Here is a 6,699-nt window from a genome sequence, read left to right as displayed (position 1 = left end):
CATTTAGAATTACAAAATTAAAGTGTATCTTTCAAACAAGGTGTTGTGCAGATTCATTGGGTTGAGTTTCTATATTAATGGATAATATACTGAGCGCCATGGAAAACGCATCACTTAGTTTTTCGTATAAAAAAATGATCCTGTAAACATATCTTATTTATTTTGCTTCTTATTGTGAACAATATTCAAATGGGAACACATCAATAACAACACATTTGTACACTTATGGATGTTTAATCTGTAAACAACGGTACAAAGATAGAGGGGTCAAAATTACGCACGCTGTGCAGCGACGTCGCATGGAATTAACCAATGTTTGAAAGAAGGCCTGGGGGAAATTGTTCCATTCTTGGACAAGAGCAGATTCTAAAGCAGCAATGGTGTGCATCTGTGGTCTCCGATATAGACGGCGTCCAATCTCATCCCAGACATGTTCTATCGGTGCCATGTCCGGATAAAGATGAAAGCGACTCTCATCACTGAAGAGGACACTTTGCCAGTCTACTCTTCTCCATGTCTGGTGTCCTTGAGCCCATATCAAACGCCGCTGACGGTGATGATCTCTGAGGATAGCTCCAACATAAGGTCGTCGTGCACGGAGTCCTACTCCTCTTAGACGACGTCTTACGGTGTTGGCACTTACTGGTCCTTGTCTTCCGACGACTGCTGCACCTGTTCGAGTCGCTGGACGGAATCTGTCACGCAGATGAGTAACCTGGATGTAGCGGTCTTGAGCCTGGGTTGTAACGCGTTGTGGACCAGGACGTTGACGGTCACGTGTTGATCCAGTAACTCGAACACGTTCCACCAACCTTACAATAGTGGACTGATGACAATTGAAGTGTCTGGCAATAGCACGTGTAGACATGCCAGCCCTGGACATTCCCATGGCTTCATTCCGTTGATTTTCAGTAAGTCTCGGCATCTCTAGCTCGATTCATTCACACGTCCAACAACAAATTACGGCAGATTGACGTTTCACAGTTCATGTACTGCACATTAAGTTGAAAACATGCTTTTAAAGGGCTCACACACAATACTGCACGTGAATATTGGGTTTTTCATGTGCATCCGGTGCAATTTTTTTTTGTGCACACGGGCCGATATTTTTTGCGTTTGGGAGCATTGTGTGAAACAATAGTTCATAGTATTGCATAATATTATACATACAAAACCACCTAGTAATAAAATATTTGGGAAAAAAAAGTGATGCATTTTCCATGGCGCTCAGTATATTTGCATGTTATACACAGCATACCTGATTATGAAGCAGATAATTGGTAGCTATAACATGACATAAAAAGACGCCGTACAACTCTCATGGGGAGTAATCTGATAATTGATTGCTTAAACATGCATTATGCAAGAGCAAAATCTGCTTATTACAAGTCTTTCTTTAGGCCTGAAATGTTATCTAAATCATCAATTAGACATTAATTGACTTATCCAGACCATAATAAACTCTCGATGTTGGCTGGATTAGATTCCTATATGCCGCTAACGGCCATTGATAATTAAATTAAAAAAGTGGATAATCGAGACTATGCTGTTTATATTAATGATTTTAGTAATGATACCCGCTTCTTTCTCGGCTCATAGTGGATCAATTTGACTGAAATTTTCAGCAAATTACCTTTACACTATCTAGTTTTTAACTATTATAGCGAGAACTGCCATCTCTTTATCTTATCTCCCATAATGTATCTTTAAATGGCTGTTTACCCTAAATATTTTAATTCTATATTTCTGTAGGGTTAACCTCATATATATTGGTGGTGTATTCTTGTTAATAGTCGCTTACGTAAGTAAAAATAGAACAAATTTTAAAATGATATTAATTTTGTTTATTTCAACCAAGAAGAGGGGGTGCGTCTCCCATGGATAAAATGAAATCTTTAAAATAGGAATAACAATCTTTTGTAGCTGCCCATTCTTTGCTGCCTCCACCAAAAAATGTTGAGAAGAAGATCGAGTTGATTTTCAGACTGTCCTTGACTCTCCATTTGATATTTTTGCCTGTATAGACCAGCTTACCATTAAAATACAACTTGACGTAACCATCACTTTTACCAACCGTATTCAAGTGAACGTATTCCGTTATCCGATTCCATTGGCCCGTCTTAAATCGGAACGTTCCGCGTCCTAGCGATATTCCTTTATCATTCGAGCATTCGACATCCTTCCTATCGCAGAATCCGTGAGCTTGATCCGGAAAGTAAGAGTAAACTTCCCCGTCGCCGTTAGCACGCCACATGAGTCGGGCTGAGAAACACGTATCATGATTATTGCCACCTGAACAATCAGCTTCATCACCTCCTGCTAGACCAGGCAGTTTACCTCCTTTGACGAAATCAAACCCATGACTGAAATAGACTTGATATGATAGTCCCATGGCGGTATGGGAGGTTGGGTGACTGTAGAATTGGGCGCCTTTGTAACCTTTGGTTCCCGAATAGGTTCCATGTTTGTAGTAGACCTTGATGACGTTATGGCTCCCACCTGCGGGATCCTTGGCAGCCGTTAGAGAACCATAGTTAAAGAAACCGTGCTCCACTGGTTTGAAGTTATGTAGAGGATCGTGGTCGGGAAAATCGTTATTATGCCATATTGTTTTAGCTGAAATAAACAAGAAAGAGAAAGGTTGCATTAATCACGTTACAAAGAGAGAGAGAGAGAGAGAGAGAGAGAGAGAGAGGGAGAGAGAGAGGATTGCACGTAAGGAAACCAGGTGCGACAAGGCGAAACCCCACGACGTTGGACAAACGACCTTACTCATTGTCACGTACACGTGGGGAATCGAATCCACGTCACTTGCCCTTAATGACAGACCTTTATATGTAAAGCACTCGCGGTAAACAATTCGAACACCCAACCCCCAAGTTTGATATAAAATAAGATTTTTGATTGGTTAAAATTATGTTGCTCTGAAGAGGTATTTAGTTTAGCGATTTAGTAGATCACATAGGATAATTATTTCATAATCGGTGCCACGGTGAATAAGGCGTTGGGTCGCTAACCTAGAGGTCTTGTGTTCTATCCATGCGTTGGTTACGAAAGTTCATCGGGATTTTCCGGCGTGGTCCCCCTTGGGACACATAACCATGCAAGGAAGAGCGTACCGTCGTTAGGGTGGCCGAAAAACCAAGGGAGAGAGAGAGAGAGAGAGAGAGAGAGAGAGAAATGGGGTTTAACGTCCACTCGACACAAACTCGGTCATTTCGGGACAAACATATGTTTTTTTTAAATTTTATTTCAATAATTCGCTTGCGCATGAAAAACCAAGGTCTCGTGTACACATTCACTTGCACCAACAATACACCTTGGTAGTTGAATTCGATATAAGAGTAGTACACTGTATATCTGTCTTATTATATAGCTCGACATGTGTTGGGTGATCTGTATGTACAATTCATGACAGGACTAAAAGTTCTCGCATTAAGACCAAACCATATTCCTGAAGGAATGGCCCGAGAACTCCATCTGTAGCCATTACTGTGCTGATTTGAGACATAAATTAGATGTAGGTCCAGCAGTGTTTGATTGGGGTTAGAATTAATCAAACAAAACACTGTGAGGAGTATGAGACCCAACTTACCTGCTCGTTTATTAATATCGGTGTTGTTTGTCGAGTTAGCAAGGTGTATACACCCAACAATCAACAGGCACCAGAGGTAATACATCTACAAAATATAGAAACCAGTAGCATATATGACAATCATGAACATGGTCCGTCATTATTAAAATATGGGGATGCGAGTTCAGTTGTAGGAAAATGCCCTGTCGACCAAAATGGCCCAAGTTCGAATCCTGGCGTGAGCTGAGAAAAACATTTCGACATTTTGAAGCCCGGTTCTCCCTTATCAGATGTGGTACATCTGGGACAGACAAGGAAAGGGTACATAGTCGTTCAGACAGGACAAACAACCCAGATCCACAAGTGTATACGGTGTCACCCTAACCCTAACCCTAACCCTTGGCAATTCAAAAAAAGAATCCGACGGAAACGTCGATGCCCGGGCAAAATTCTAGTGTCGCATTGCCAACGTAACCTTTGAAATGGGAATTAAAGTATGCTAGTCTTCAAGTAACCTAAGTATTGCGTTGACGAGACGTTCACCCCATTCCATTCTTAAAAAATAAGGTTTGTATTAACCTTGAGGCTGTGTATCACTAAAGGGTGGCTTATTCTACGCTAACGGTAGAGATTCGTAATCATCATTTGTACAAAAACAGATCAAGGTCCATGGCCGAATTACAGTTGGCTACACGTGCCGATTGGCTGGGTGGTTTTTTTTATCTTCGAAACGCTTCAGTTACCAGCCGTCAACACGACGGTTGGTGACTGATGTTTATCCGTAAATTTTGTTTATAATAGAGGAAATTACGTCACAGAGAGACTATAACGTTATAATGTTAAGAATTAGACGATGTTGTCGCCATTAACGTTTCAGGGAGTCAAATTATACCTCTCTAACGTTAAGACTTCGACAAGGCTGCCACCAACAACGTTTATGGGGGAACTAAATTAAAGCGTTATAAGACGTAGACGATGTTGTCAAAAATAACGTTATACGGAGGACAAATTATAATGTTCTAACGTTAAGACTTAGTCGAAGCTGTTACCAACAACGCTATAGGGACTAAACTACAGTGTTATAGCATTAAGACCTAGAAGAGGCTGTCACTAACAACGTTATAGGGAAACTAAATTATAAGATTATAGAGAGACTAAATTATAACGTTAGGACTTAACGTTATAGGGATACTAAATCATAAAAATAAGACTTAGAAGATAGTATAACCGACAGCGTTATAGAGGGACTAAATTATAAAACTATAACGTTACGACTGTCACGGTACCGTTACCATTAACCATAGGAGACTTATTAATAACGATAAGACTATACAGATGTATTTGATTTAAAGAAGATACAAGAATATTACCCACCTCTGTATGACTGTGTATAAATATACTGGATAGGTTTACTCGAGTTTTATACCACAGGACAGATTAATTCACGGGATAGATTTCAACTGATAAGACATTAATAATGTTTAAAACACACGTAGTATGAGATTTGCTAAATGTCCGTTCATTCTATCAAACATAACAAAACCTGGTCCCCTTTTTTAAACACTAGATGATACGTGAATGATCTTTGAGAGGCATTTAGAAACTGGATTGAGCAATAAACTATAACACATACTTATGGAAGAACAATTACTGATTTATTTAGGCTACGTTTCGAAGAGTATTCTCTCAACGTTTTCAAGGTACTTGCTTTAAAACTTTGAGAGAATACTCTTCGAATCGTCGCCTAAATAAATCAGTATTTGTTCTTCCATAAGTATGTGTTATGGTTTAATGATAACGTGAACTTAACCTCTTTTAGGATTAGTAGGTATCTCTTTTAAACATTTACACGTTGGAAATCAAAAGTAGAAAAAAACTATGTGAAGTACCGAATAAAACTCTTTCAAAAGGCCTGGGTTAGACGCTTTCTATTTACTTTCGTGACTGATGATACGCGCACCAGATTAGAAATAATAGGTGAATTTGAGTTATGTTATAGTTGTTAGATCGATTAGTATTGGTCTATGCTGTTCGGGTTAACGCCTACTCCCATCACATACAGATGTTTTGTAGTTTGGAAGTGGAAATTTATTTTAAATTCGAATTTTATCAAGTGCATTGTCATCATCTAAAGCAACCCCCCTTCATCTCAAAATCTGCTGTAAGCCGCATTTCCTAACACATTGTACTCTAGCCATTTTGTCTGGATACGACCATTGCACATCATCCAATCACTCCATTTAAAATACAGATGTGACGTAATCCTTTGATGTTGGCGTACCATTATGTCCAATAATGTACGGGCAACTTGTCAATCGTACATTATCTATACTAGATGAAATATTGGACTCGCGTGAAGTATTTCATTGAAAAGAACGTGTGGGATGGTGTCTGTAGATTAAGTTGTTTCATGGTTTCGAGTTAAAGACATTGCGTAATATATTGAAACTACACTCGGTTTACGCCTCGTGCAGTATCAATATATTACTTAATGTCTCGCTCCCGATCATTAAACCATACATAAATGTCGGTCGTAGCGTTGACTTGGAAATCTATAGAAACATTTGTGACCATCGTTAGTGAAACCGGATCAACATATTTACAGATTCTCGATTGGATTTGTAGAGTTCAACGAAATATTTGTGAATTAACTCATTTATTCCTTACAGTCGCCTTCAAACATCTGTTTTATCCATGGGCTTGTAATCTGTGGGGTTTTTTTGTTGGTTTTTTTTAGGGTTTTTTTTTGCTGTGCGGTTCCAGGGTCGCAACTAGCTCAGAGCAATGAGCGAGGAGGATAGTATTCTCAGGGGTGCTGTAAAATTGACGGACAATGTATATCTATTGTTTTTATAGTCGACAATTTTTTCACAGTTGGGTGCGAAATGGCTTGCAGGGGGGGGGGGGGGGGGGGCGCAGGACTAGTTATGGGCCTGTGCGGTTCCCCTGCCCTTAATGTAGCGTTTTTAAAACAATTATAGTACAGTCAACATTACCATGTGAATTATTACATATGCTTGAAATAGAATGTCATATTACAAGAAAGAAACCTTGAAATGATAAGAACCGATTGAAGATTCCTGATATACCGATCCCAGATAAAGAGATAATTATTAGACCCATAC

General features: G+C 39.4%; 1 long non-coding RNA gene across 1 annotated transcript; it reads right to left on the bottom strand.

Moving 5' to 3' along the window:
• Window positions 1-1,821: 1,821 nt before the first annotated feature.
• On the bottom strand, window positions 1,822-5,444 carry LOC126828902 (uncharacterized). The gene is made up of 4 exons (XR_007683284.1): window positions 5,385-5,444; window positions 4,949-5,034; window positions 3,596-3,680; window positions 1,822-2,616 (listed from the first exon to the last, which is right to left on the bottom strand). It is a non-coding gene; the product is annotated as an uncharacterized LOC126828902 (long non-coding RNA).
• Window positions 5,445-6,699: the final 1,255 nt, after the last annotated feature.

The sequence above is a fragment of the Patella vulgata genome, chromosome 7 (assembly GCF_932274485.2).
Source record: "Patella vulgata chromosome 7, xgPatVulg1.2, whole genome shotgun sequence".
Lineage (NCBI taxonomy): Eukaryota > Metazoa > Mollusca > Gastropoda > Patellidae > Patella > Patella vulgata.
This window is presented reverse-complemented; position numbering and strand designations above follow the sequence as displayed.